Below are 12,457 nucleotides of genomic sequence, written 5' to 3'. Positions count from 1 at the left end.
AATCTAATCACCTTGTCCCCGTATAGCACCCTCATCTGTCATTTGCTTCAGCAGCACAGCATCAGAGACTCTCATGGATGAGAAATAGCTTTAGCTTCCAAATTACCAAATTCGATTGTGTTTCTTAGTGGAACATTCTTTCTTGGTCATTAAAAACCTAAAATCTACTGAGTTAGCTGCAAGGGTAGGAAGTAGGAAGTAGGTTATTGGGTGAAAAAGTTAGAGGAGCCATTCTCACCCTGCCTCTTTATTCTTGAACACATGCATTCTAACATTGAGAAAGATGACACCACATATTGGCTGCTGTTTTAAGGCATGTAACGTATCTCAAAAGACAGCATTCTAGTCTCACAACGTATTCCCCATGGGTACTATAACAGCGACTTCAGCAGCCGTTAGACTGTTGTATCAAGCTATCTGTGTCTGGGTGATGGGATACACCCTCAAACTTATGAATCTTGCCAGAGGCAGTCGATTGCCATACTATCGTCATTTTATGATATTGGGGTGAGGGGTATCTATTTGTTTGTTTTGTTTTAATCAGAAGCAATGCGGAGTGTCATATGGTGATGAGTAAGTCATTCTGAAAGCCTGGGGTGGCATAGGCAGAGAAGACAATCCTTATCTAGAATATATTTCTCTTCTATAGAAGAAAAACTGCTGCTTCTACCATGAACTTGTCACCACACGGTGGTGGTGTCCTGGTCTCATCAGATGGTGGCTTATTGCGGGCAGGACATTGGCTTCTGCTATTGGCAGGTGGACACTCACCTGCCAGTGCTTTTAGTAATCAGCCTTGGAATAAGAAGTTCATGATATTGGTCCTCTGTGCACATTGGGAGAGCAGTAGAGTGGTTAGGAAAGTGGTATCTAAAGAATGGGAAATTTCTTCCACTTAATTATTGAAAGACTCTCCCACAGTAGATTGATTGGGATTGTGACCTGATGGAGTAATACAAATGTTTATTTCCATGTGATCTGAGTAGGCGTGTGTTTGGATACAAACATCTTCACCCGCAGTCATTTAGGTGTTTTGTCCATCTACCTCTCCTTTCAAATTCCTAGTTCTAAGTCTACTGATGCCATTTTTTTCCTATTCTGAGCTGCCAATTATTAGGCACTGCCCATAAATTGATATAGTTTGTGCCTCAGGATTTCTCCCCTATGTGATGTGGATAAGCAGATGTATCAACTGACCTTATTCTAAATACTGGGAGAATTTCATCAAGAATAGCCCTGGGAATGACTGTAATTCTGTAAATCTGCTTCTCACTGGCACCATTGCACCAACAGATTCATCTAAGAACAGATCCATACTACTTCATCTGTTAACTAATTACAGAGAACTTTCCACAGGGCTCTAAAGGTTGGTGGAGGTAGAGGCAGCAAAGCAGTAGGAACAGAAACCTTGGGAGTCTCAGCCATCTCCTCATGCAGCTTCCTAGGGTCTTCCAGAATTGTTCAAGCTTCTATATACTATTTTTATTTTTCAGTGTAAGGCTGCTCTGCCTACCAATTTCTATAATCTGAGGAATCGTATAAAGCTCAAGTCATAGTAGGCATTGTGGGTCACTTAAACATTTGCTGTTTCATGGTCCGTGTTAAGTGTCTACCAGGGCCCAGTTGCTTTTCAAATAGAGGAAATGTTTTTAAGCATAGGAAGGCATGACCTCATGCCAAAACTTGTGCTGTGATTTTCATAGCGTAGTTTCCCATGGATCTATATAACACCTGAGTTTGTCGAAGACACTTTGAATACCATTTTGTCATTTAATTATAATGCCTGAAGATATAATGTAATGATATATATGTTTAATACCTTGCATCTGAGCTTGGGAAATGCTGCTGAGTATTTTATACTCTGAATCTTATTCAAAATGGGTAGCCAGGTAAATGGGCCAAAGCATCACACTCAAATGTGGCAAATACTGCCCAAAAAGGCCCAACAAGCATCATGTCTCTTCTTACTTGTAGGTTGTGCTAAACCACATAATTATCAAATTGAATAAAAGATGGCAATGGACTGTAAATACTGCTTATCTTTGAAGTATGCCTCTATTTTTCTTGGACTTTGCATGAAAACAGAACATAAATATCCATGTATCTATATTTGTATCATCGATATCTGTGTTTATATTTATCTATGTATTCATATGTATATACTTATAGCACTTGACCCTTGGACAACATGGATTTGAACTCTGTAGGTCCATTTACACGTGGATTTTTGTTTTTAAAGATTTTATTTGAGAGAGAGAGTGCGAGAGCAGGGGCAGGAGGAATAGAGGGAGAGGGAGAAGCAGATTCCCCACTGAACAGGCTGCCTGATGCAGGGCTCCCCATCCAAGGACCCAAGGATCATGGCCTAAGCCAAAATGCTGGAATATCATTTTGCAATTTTCTATGACTTTAATTAGTACAGAAAATAAAAAGGGAAATGGAAACTTGCCATTTAATAAGTAGAATTTTTATTAGTCAACAATTTAAAAAGAAGACTACTTTGCAAGAATAATTAAAAAATGAAAAAAAAATAATAAAATGACCCTATTACTATTCATATGTGCCCCAAATAAACAAACATTTAAAACTAAAAGGGATGTGGTAAGAACCCAAAATGGAATATAAATACTAACAAATGAACCTAGCTGTATTACAAATGAAGCTAACTGTATTATAAATGAGTAACACATCTAAACTAAACGGAGTGGGGAAATCAAGAACTGATATAAGTACCCGTGGAAAACAGTATCATGACTGGATAATGTCAGGCTAGAGATAAAAAATGAATTCTAGTCCTTAAAATGTTTTTCATGGGGGTATGATTAGCAATTCTGAAACTACTTTATGTGTATGTTAACACTGAGCAAATTAGAAAATATAGTGTGAACACAATGAAAGCCAGATTTCTCATTTGAGGGAAATTACAAATAAGGAAAGGAAGAAGACTAGAAGGAGCCAGGTGGTGTCAGATTTGAATTGGCGGCATCTATATAAACTCGTGGTTTTTGATGGATAAATAGAAAAATATCTGTGGGCTATACATACACTTAAGCTCATATGGGGTTAGTACACAAACATTTATTTCTTAGTTTTATCTGTGGACATGACCTAGAAGCCATGACATCCCGCTAACAATGAGCACACCGAGCTCCCAGATCTTTGTTTTTAAACACCATTCTCCTATAAAAGAACTAGAGCTCCTTAAAGGAATGCTTGATTCCAGAACTATGGCAAGAAAATATGAGTAGTCTGAAACTTCTGGCCCCTGAGAGTAAGAAAATTAAAAAAGGAAGGAAGGAAGGAAGAGAGGGTGAAGAAAGGAAGAGGGAAAAAAAACAACCTGAATCCTAGTGGTCAAAGTTGGAACAACGTTTCAATAGAATAAATAATGAGAGCATTGGAATATAACTCGTTGAATAAAATAAATGCTCATGGAAACTTACTGATACAAATAATCAGATTAATGAAGAAATGGAGGAGACATCACAGGTCTTCTTTTCAGTAAAATTCTAAAGAATATGTATGGGGAGGAATAAGAGAAATAAAGGATATTCATAAGTCAGTCAATATAGCAATAATTGTTGCAGAGAAGATCACCTGATGTATACTAAAATTAGGGAAAATTAGGAGAAAATTTTGATGAGGAAAAGGTTTGCATAGTCTCAAAAGTGTCCTCCAAGACACTGACAAACTTCTAAAGGAAAGAGTGACTTTCCTGTGGGGAAATCCAGCAGACACCATCTTAACCAAGTGATCAAGATAAATATCACCAGGAATAACACATATCAACATCATGAACTCCTTCTCAGGACATTTTTTTTTTTTTTTTTTTGGTGGTACTTTCAACAAGAAGGCATAATCTCAATCTAAACACGAGGAAACATCCAGTCCCCAGTTCAGGGTCATCCTACAAAATTATTGATCAATATTCTTCAAATGTGTCATCTTCATGAAAGGCAACAAAAGACTGAGGTACTGCCCTAGATTGTTTAACAGGTACAAATAACTGGATGTAATGAAGAACACTGGGTAGAATCTTGTAAAAGAAAAAGAGCATGGAAATTTGGTAAAATTTAAATAAGATTTGTGGTTTAATTAGTCTTATACTGGTGTTACTTTTCTGTTCTTAATAATTTTATTATGGTTATGCAAGGTAGTAACATTAGAGGAAGAATGAGAGGTATAAGGAAACTCTTTGTACTATTCTTGAACACTTATGTAAGTCTAAAATTAGATTAAAAAGATTTTGAATCAATTTTTAAAAGGAACTTTGAAGTAGAAACTTGGGGCCCATGATGTCTTCAACTTCCTCATTTTGTACATTATAGGCTCCAGAATATTAAAGGACTTACCTACAGTACAGAGCTTGGGAAAAGCCAAGATGAGAACTTAAAGCATTGCCAAGTTTTCGGTATTATTTTCCCGTGGTCCATTGTATAAAAATAGGAGCTTCATTCCTCAGAAGTTGGAAACTGTTGGGCATCCTGTCTGAAATAGACCTTCTCTAGGAAGTTTCAGCTTCCTCAGTGTTTACATAATGTGGAGATGAATGTCAAAATTCTTTTACATATCTTTTTTCGTATTGTCAGTATGCATTACATTGAACAAATTACATTGAATAAATACACAGGGACAAATATGCTCTATCTTAGAGAGCCCTGCTTGTCTATACTGAAGATTAATAAAGCTGCCAGATGTTACTAATTTAAGGGGAAAAAATCAAAATTTGTAAACAAGATATATTTAATTATATTTATTTACATTTTTTAAAGTTCTCAACTTTTGAAATGTGAATATCAAGATGCCTTAATTAATTTGGGAAGAAATGTTTGATTCACAAATTAGTAAGTTATACAGGCTAGAAGCACATTTATTTCAAAAACATTTTTCTTTAATTTCAAGACATCAGTTATAACTTAAAGAATTTGTATTTGTTTTTAGAACAGAGACAAGTATTTAATTAACAAAGTTGTCTCATTTCTTTATTCATTAACTGTCCAGTTTAACATTCAGTCAATAAATGTCATCTTTAGACCTGATAATAATTTTCCCAAATTTCTTTTTTGAAAGGTATTCTTCTCATGTCCATCAAAGTAACAACAACAAAAATATATAAAATGTTAATGATGGAAGCAAAAAAAAAGGGGGAGGGATCACCTCTTACTTAGATTCATGTTATTTATAGATACAAGTCATTGGGCATCTATTTCCCAGCTGAGCACCTTAGAAGCTTGGTAAGCACCAGAACTACTCTTTAGAGTTACTTATGTGGTATGAGGTGAGTTAAGCTGGTCAGAGTTGCCTGTTCCCACATATTTCCACTGCTAAATTGCCCATAACCTAGGAATCCAGCATTAGTATTTCACAGATAATACATATCTATGATGAGAGGAGAAAAAGTTTATCAGAGAGCCTTGGATCTGGGATTGTAGAATGTTTTACCAATAATTATTTTTGTTTTCTTAGACATATCACTTTATATCTCTTGCTCTTCATTTCCCTCCTGAAAAAGTTTCTTTAATTTTATCATTCTATCGCTAGTAGTAAAGAAGATGCCACTTCAAGTTCATAGAACCACTGTGCCTGGACCTTGCCTGACTCTATCACCATGTTTTCTACCTTCCTTGCTACAAATATAATTCATATACCAAATTTAAAACCATTTTTAAATATTTGTATATATTCTTTTTTTTAATTTAAATTCAATTAATTTGCATATAATGTATCATTAGTTTCAGAGGTAGAGTTCAGTGATTCATCAGTATATATAACACCCAGTGCTCATTCTATCCCATGCCCTCCTTAATGCACACCACATCATTACCTCATCTCCCCACTCCCATCCTCTCCAGCAACCCTCGGTTTGTTTCCTATGGTTAAGAACCTCTTATGGTCTCTTTCCCTCTCTGATTACAACTTGTTTTATTTGTCTCTCCCTTCTCCAATTTTCATGTTTTTTTCTTAAATTCCATATATGCATGCAATCTCTGACTGACTTATTTCACTCAACATAGTATCTTCTAGTTCCATCCAGGTCCTTGCAAATGGCAAGATTTAATTTTTGATGGCAGAGTTATATTCCATAATATATATATTTGTAACTTTGGAGTATATACCTAATAGTACATTGCTGGATTGTAGGGTAGCTCTATTTTTTAACTTTTTTGTGGAAACTCCATACTGTTTTTCAGAGTGGCTGCACCAATTTGCATTCCCACCAACAGTGTAAGAGGGTTCCCTTTCCTCCGCATCCTTGCTAGCATTTGTTGTTTCCTGAGTGGCTAATTTTAACCATTCTGACTGGTGAGAGGTCATGTCACATTGTGGTTTTGACTGTATTTCCCTGATGCCGAGTGATGTGGAGCATTTTTTCATGTGTCTGTTGGCCATCTGGATGTCTTCTTTGGAGAAATGTCTGTTCATGTCTTCTGCCTATTTCTTGATTGGATTATTTGTTCTTTGAATGTTGAGTTTGATAAGTTCTTTATAGATCTTGGGTAATAGCCTTTTATCTGAAATGTCATTTGCAAATATCTTCTCCCATTCCATTGGTTGTCTTTTGGTTTTATTGACTGTTTCCTCTGCTGGGCAGAAGCTTTTTATCTTGAAGTCTCAATAGCTCATTTTTGCCTTTGTTTTCCTTGCCTTTGGAGACATGTCTAGAAAGAAGCTGTTGTGGCCAGGGTCACAGATGTTGTTGTCTTTGTTCTTCTCTAGGATTTTAGGGGATTTCTGTCTCACATTTAGGTCTTTCATCTATTTTGAGTCTATTTTTTGTGTATGGCAAAAGAAAACTTCATTCTTCTGCATGTGGTTGTCTAATTTTCCCAACACCATTTATTGAAGAGACTATCTTTTCGATTGGATATTCTTTCCTACTTTGTTGAAAATTAGTTGACCATAGAGCTGAAGTCCATTTCTGGGTTCTCTATTCTATTCCACTGATCTATATGTCTGTTATTGTGCCAGTACCATACTGTCTTGATGCCTACAGCTTTGTAATAGAGCCTGAAGTGGGGCATTGTGATGCCACCAGCTTTGGTTTCCTTTTTCCACATTCCCTTGGCTATTCAAGGTCTTTTCTGGTTCCACACAAAATTTAGGATTGTTTGTTCCAGCTCTGGGAAAAATGTTGACAGCGTTTCATGGGGATTCCATTGAATGTACAGATTGCTTTAAATAGCATAGACATTTTAACAATATTTGTTCTTCCAATTCCTGACTATGAAATGTTTTTCCATTTCTTTGTGTCTTCCTCTATTTTTTTCATGAGTATTTTATAGTTTTCAGAGTACAGATCCTTTACCTCTTTGGTTTATTCTTAAGTGTAGTGAAGAGGGAATGGGACAAAACTCTCTTATCAAAAACATACATTTGTCAGAGATAGTAAATATTATTTCCAGTTAATGTGTTTAAGTTTCAAAAAATATTTTACACATATCACTTAATCTTCTAAATAGCCCTAAAAATAGATATTATGATGATTTTATGGAAGTTGGATCTGGAGCTTAGAGAATGGATGCCCAGGATCATCCATTAGTCAGTGAAAGTTGGAGCGTGTCCAGCTACCCCACTTAACACTCAAACATACTGTCTTGTGGACACACAATTTAACACAAGTTATTTGAAAGACAGAAAGCTCTGGAACCATATACTGACTCTGGAGTCTTTGCTTAAAGACTGTGCTTAATAATAATTAATATATCTGTGCTTAATATTATGCTTAATAAGATCTGTGTTTAATATCTGTGCTTAATAATAAGTTGGTGAAAGGAAAGGAGGAAGACAAATGTGATTTTGACATTTTATTTTGTTTTATCCTGTGCCTCCTTTGGGCATTTCTCCCTACCATCTCCTTATTGCATTCACATGGAATTAGAAGCAGTAGTTTGGGAAATTCTTTTATAGGAATAGCTCTCTTGACTTTGAGGTATAGAAAGAGAAAACTTTGAATGAATATACTTGAAAGTGAACACTGCATTATATGAGACTTGAAATACATCAGACTTAAAGAGCCTTACTTCTGAGCCTGTTCTTGAAAGGGCCTGAGAAGGCAGAATGAGTCATATATACGATCAAAATTAAAGAAAAACTGTCCAAAATTCTCATTGACTGCTACATTTCTGAAGTTAGAAAAAGTGAAAAATGTGATTGTACAGCAAGTTTCATCCTGATATCCTTGAAAATGACAGTTCTTAGGAAGGTAGGAGGGGGCAAGAGAGGAAGACAGGTATACAGAACAAAGAAAATTAAAGTAAAAATTCTTAGAGCTTAGAAAATATTAATTTTAGGCAAGAGAATAAATGAAATCTTTACTTAGGGAATCAGCAATAATAAGGTTAATTAGTCAATTTTAAAACCTTTGATTTTAGAATCATGATTACATAGATATGGGCAAAATCCTAGCTTGTGGTTCTGGGTAGCTCCTTAATTGCTATATGTATGTACCTTATAGTTTAGTATGATATCTGCAATACAAAAAATTTTGCTCTGGAAAATCTGAAATAGATACCATATACCTTCACTACTTCCTTTTTTGGTCTCCCTTTAACGAATACACACCTAGTGCAGAGTTTGGGTAATGGCTGTTTAGTTTCTATTCTGACATCACTTACCTACCTACAGACCTTTGGCCAGTGTAATACCTGGGAGAATCCAGGATGCTTAGTGCAGTGCTAAGGCCAAATCTATTCTAATTGGTTAGTATCTGTACAATACTGATTTTTTAATGTGACTGATAATACTCCCAGAATCAAGCATTAAAACATTGCATAAACATACAAAACTGGTAACAGTAGTTACTACTAGGGATAGAACTTAGATAAAGGAGGGAGGAGGAATTTCTTTTCACCATAGATGGTCTAGTTAAGTTTGTATCATGAGTATATATTGTCTCATCAAAGCAGTAATTTTTTTCTTAAATTGAGCAAACTTAAATAAACATAGATCTAAGGAATCTATAAAATAATTAATTGAAATAAGCATTTCTATGATTCCCCTTAGAGAAGCAGTATATAGGAATTAATGGCCTCCTATATGCAATATTTGGGGTTTTTAAAAATATTTTATTTATTTATTTGAGAGAGAGAGAGCATGAGAAGTGCCGAGCAGGGAGCCTGATGAGGGACTCGATCCCACGACTCCAGGATCATGACCTGAGCTGAAGGCAGTTGCTTAACCAACTGAGCCAGCCAGGTTTTTCATTAGTTTTTCATTAGTTTTCATATTTGTTTTTCATTAGTGTCTGAGCTGAAAGCCTCTCATCCAATTTAGTACAAGTCAGTATTTGAAAGTATTCTGTAAAATCATTCTTTTTTTCATTTTTACTTATGTGCAATAATTCCGAGAGGCCGTGCCTTTATTGCCGCATTTTATAGATAAGTATAGTGGACTACAAAGGTTTTTTTGGTTGTTTTTTTTTTAAGATTTTACTTATTTATTTGAGATAGAGAAAGAGAGAGCAAGAGAGAGAGAGCATGAACAGAGGGGGAGAGGTGGAAGAAGAAAGAGAAGGAAGCAGCCTGACTCAGGGCATGCAGGGATTGATTCCAAGACCCCAAAATCATGACCTGAGCCAAAGGCAGATGCTTAACTGACTGAGCCAGCCAGGGACTCCTGGACAAAGATATTAACGAGCTTGCTTAAAATCACACAGTATGTGAAAGATAGGATTAAAATTTTTCTTTATTTTTTAAAAATTTTATTATTGTTATTTTAAAACAGATTTTATTTTTAGGAACAGATTTAGGTTCATAGCGAAATTAAGCAGACGGTATGGAGAATTCCCATATAGCTTGTCTTCACACAAGCATAGCTTACCACATTAGCATCCTTCAGCAGAATGATACTTTTCTTATAACTGATGAACCCACATTAACATCTTATAATTGCCCTAAGCCTATAGTTTAGATTAGGATTCATTCTTGGTGTTTTATATTCTGTAGGTTTTGCCAGGTATATAATAACACGTATCCATTATTATGGTATCATACACAAGTATTTTCAAAGCCTTAAAAATTCTCTGTACTTCACCTATTCATTCCTCTCTTCCCCCTAAGTTGTGGTAACTACTGATATTTTTACTGTTTCATGGTTTTGTCTTTCCTGAATGTTCTATAGTTGGACTCATACAATAATTAACCTTTTCTGACTGGCTTCTTTAACTGAATAATGTGCATTTAAGTTACCTTTATGTCTTTTAATAGCTTGCAGCTCATTTCTTATTGTCACTAAATAACACTCCATTACCGGGATGCACCACAGTCTATCTATTCGCCTACTGATGGACTTCGTTGTTTCCATGTTTTGGCAATTATGATCAAAGCTGCTGTAAACACACAAGTGCAGGTTTTGGTGTGGATATACATATTCAGCTCTTTGGGTAGATACCAAGGAATATGATTGCTGGATCATATGGTAAGAGGCTATGTTTAGTTTTGTGGGAAACCTCCAAACTGTGTTTCAAAATGACTCTATCATTTTGCATTCCCACCAGAAACGAATGAGAATTCCCGATACTTCACACTTCATCAGTATTTGGTGTTGTCTGCTCTGGAGTTTAGCCACTCTGACAAGTGTATAGTGGTATCTTCTTGTTGTTTTAATTTGCATTTCTCTAATGACATATCCTGTGAAACGTCTTTTCATATGTGTATTTGCCATCTGTAAATTTCAAAAATTTGGGCCACAAATCTGTGCATATTTTAAAACATTTTAAAACATTTACCAGCAGATGTGGGAGGGGTCACCCTCTAGAATTAGAAGTGAGTGGTGGCTGATATCTGAGGGCTGAGGGGCTGTGTGTGGAACAGGCTGAGACAGATACCAGAGGACTTGGATCCCAGCTAAATGACAGTATTCCAGTTACTAAACTTATAATGAGTGGACCTATTGAAAGTCATGATTTTCTTTGGAAAGACTTTTCTTACGTGAAAAATTAACTTTTCCCCAGTTATTCTCTTGAATTATCAGGGGGAAAAAACTACAACACTTTGCAGCTTGTTAGGTACTGAATTGTACCCCCTAAATTCATATATTAAAGCCCTAATTCTCAATGTGACAGCATTTGGAGATAGGGCCTTTATTGAGGTGATTAATGTGAAATGAGGTCATAAGGGTGGGACCATAATTTCATCAATGTCCTCATAAGAAGCAGAAGAAACACCAGAGATTTGCATGTGCAAAGGCCATGTGAGGACACAGAGAGAAGGCAGCTGTCTGTGAGCCAAGGACAGAGATCTTGGGAGAAACCCCCTGCCAATATTTTGATTTTGGACTTCCTGCTTTTGCACTGTGGAAGAATAAATTTCTGTTGTTTAAGGCACCCAGTCTGTGGTGTCTGTTTTGTTATGGCAGCCCTAGTTGACAAAAATACAGCTCAACCAAAATGAAATGAATTTATCCACATTAAGGCACACCCAGGGTATATGTGCTTTATGAAAATTAAAGTACAAATGGATACAAGGCAATGCAGTATATTCAGTATCTTCCAGTTTTTCCTAGCTCAGATCTCTCACTGGGTATTTTGAGTAGTAATGATTAAATGACTGATTTTTTAAGATATTTTGAATGACCCATAACAAAATGAAGGAATGGGAGAACCCCACATGTTGGTAGAACATAAACCCAGTTTACTATAATGCAGTTGTATCATTCCTGAAAATAGAAGAGTTGCATCTTATTCATAGTTGTCTTTTTTTTTTTTTAAGATTTTATTTATTTATTTGACAGACAGAGATCACAAGTAGGCAGAGAGACAGGCAGAGAGAGAGGGAAGCAGGCTCCCCGCTGAGCAGAGAGCCCAATGTGGGGTTCGATTCCAGGACCCTGGGATCATGACCTGAGCCAAAGGCAGAGGCTTTAACCCGCTGAGCCACCCAGGCGCCCCCCTTAGTTGTCTTTTTACTATAATTTGATGTACACAACATTAAAAGTACTGACATATAGAAGTTTTAACCCCCAACAAAGTAAATTTGGCTCCTGTGAAAACCTCTCTACCAACAGAATATGTGCTAAAAGCATGAAACCTCCAGTATAACATTTTGTCTGATTTAAAATGATTCAAAACATTTAGCAAATGACCTGACAACTAAAGGAACACAGTTGGATTTTCTTGCCTCAAAAACTTTACTTGAATATTTTATATCATGTTGATATATTCTTACATTTATTTTTAGTTTATTGTAGAAAAACTCAGCTATATCTAGAAATAGAAAGAAAAGCATAATAAAATCCTTCACCATTACCCATCATCAACAATTACCAACACCTGGCACATCTTGTGTTATTTACACTCCTACCTATCTCCTCTTTTTAAGCCATTTCTGAGGAAATCTAAGATGTTGTATTATTTCATCTGTAAATGCCTCAGTATGTTTCTTTGAATATGTAGTCCTTTTTTTCAGATACCATGTTTTCATTATTATTCCAAAAATTTCTAAATTTTTGGAGTAATAAT

At 35.8% G+C, this 12,457-nt stretch overlaps 1 pseudogene; it reads left to right on the top strand.

The window, feature by feature from the left end:
• Positions 1–11,639, top strand: part of LOC122915432 — a 64,407-nt pseudogene extending 52,768 nt beyond the window's left edge.
• The last annotated feature ends 818 nt before the right edge of the window (positions 11,640–12,457 follow it).

Source organism: Neovison vison, chromosome 8, assembly GCF_020171115.1.
Source record: "Neovison vison isolate M4711 chromosome 8, ASM_NN_V1, whole genome shotgun sequence".
In the NCBI taxonomy this organism is placed as follows: Eukaryota; Metazoa; Chordata; class Mammalia; order Carnivora; family Mustelidae; genus Neogale; species Neogale vison.
The sequence above is the reverse complement of the archived record's forward strand: the minus strand, read 5'-3'. Positions and strand labels throughout refer to the sequence as shown.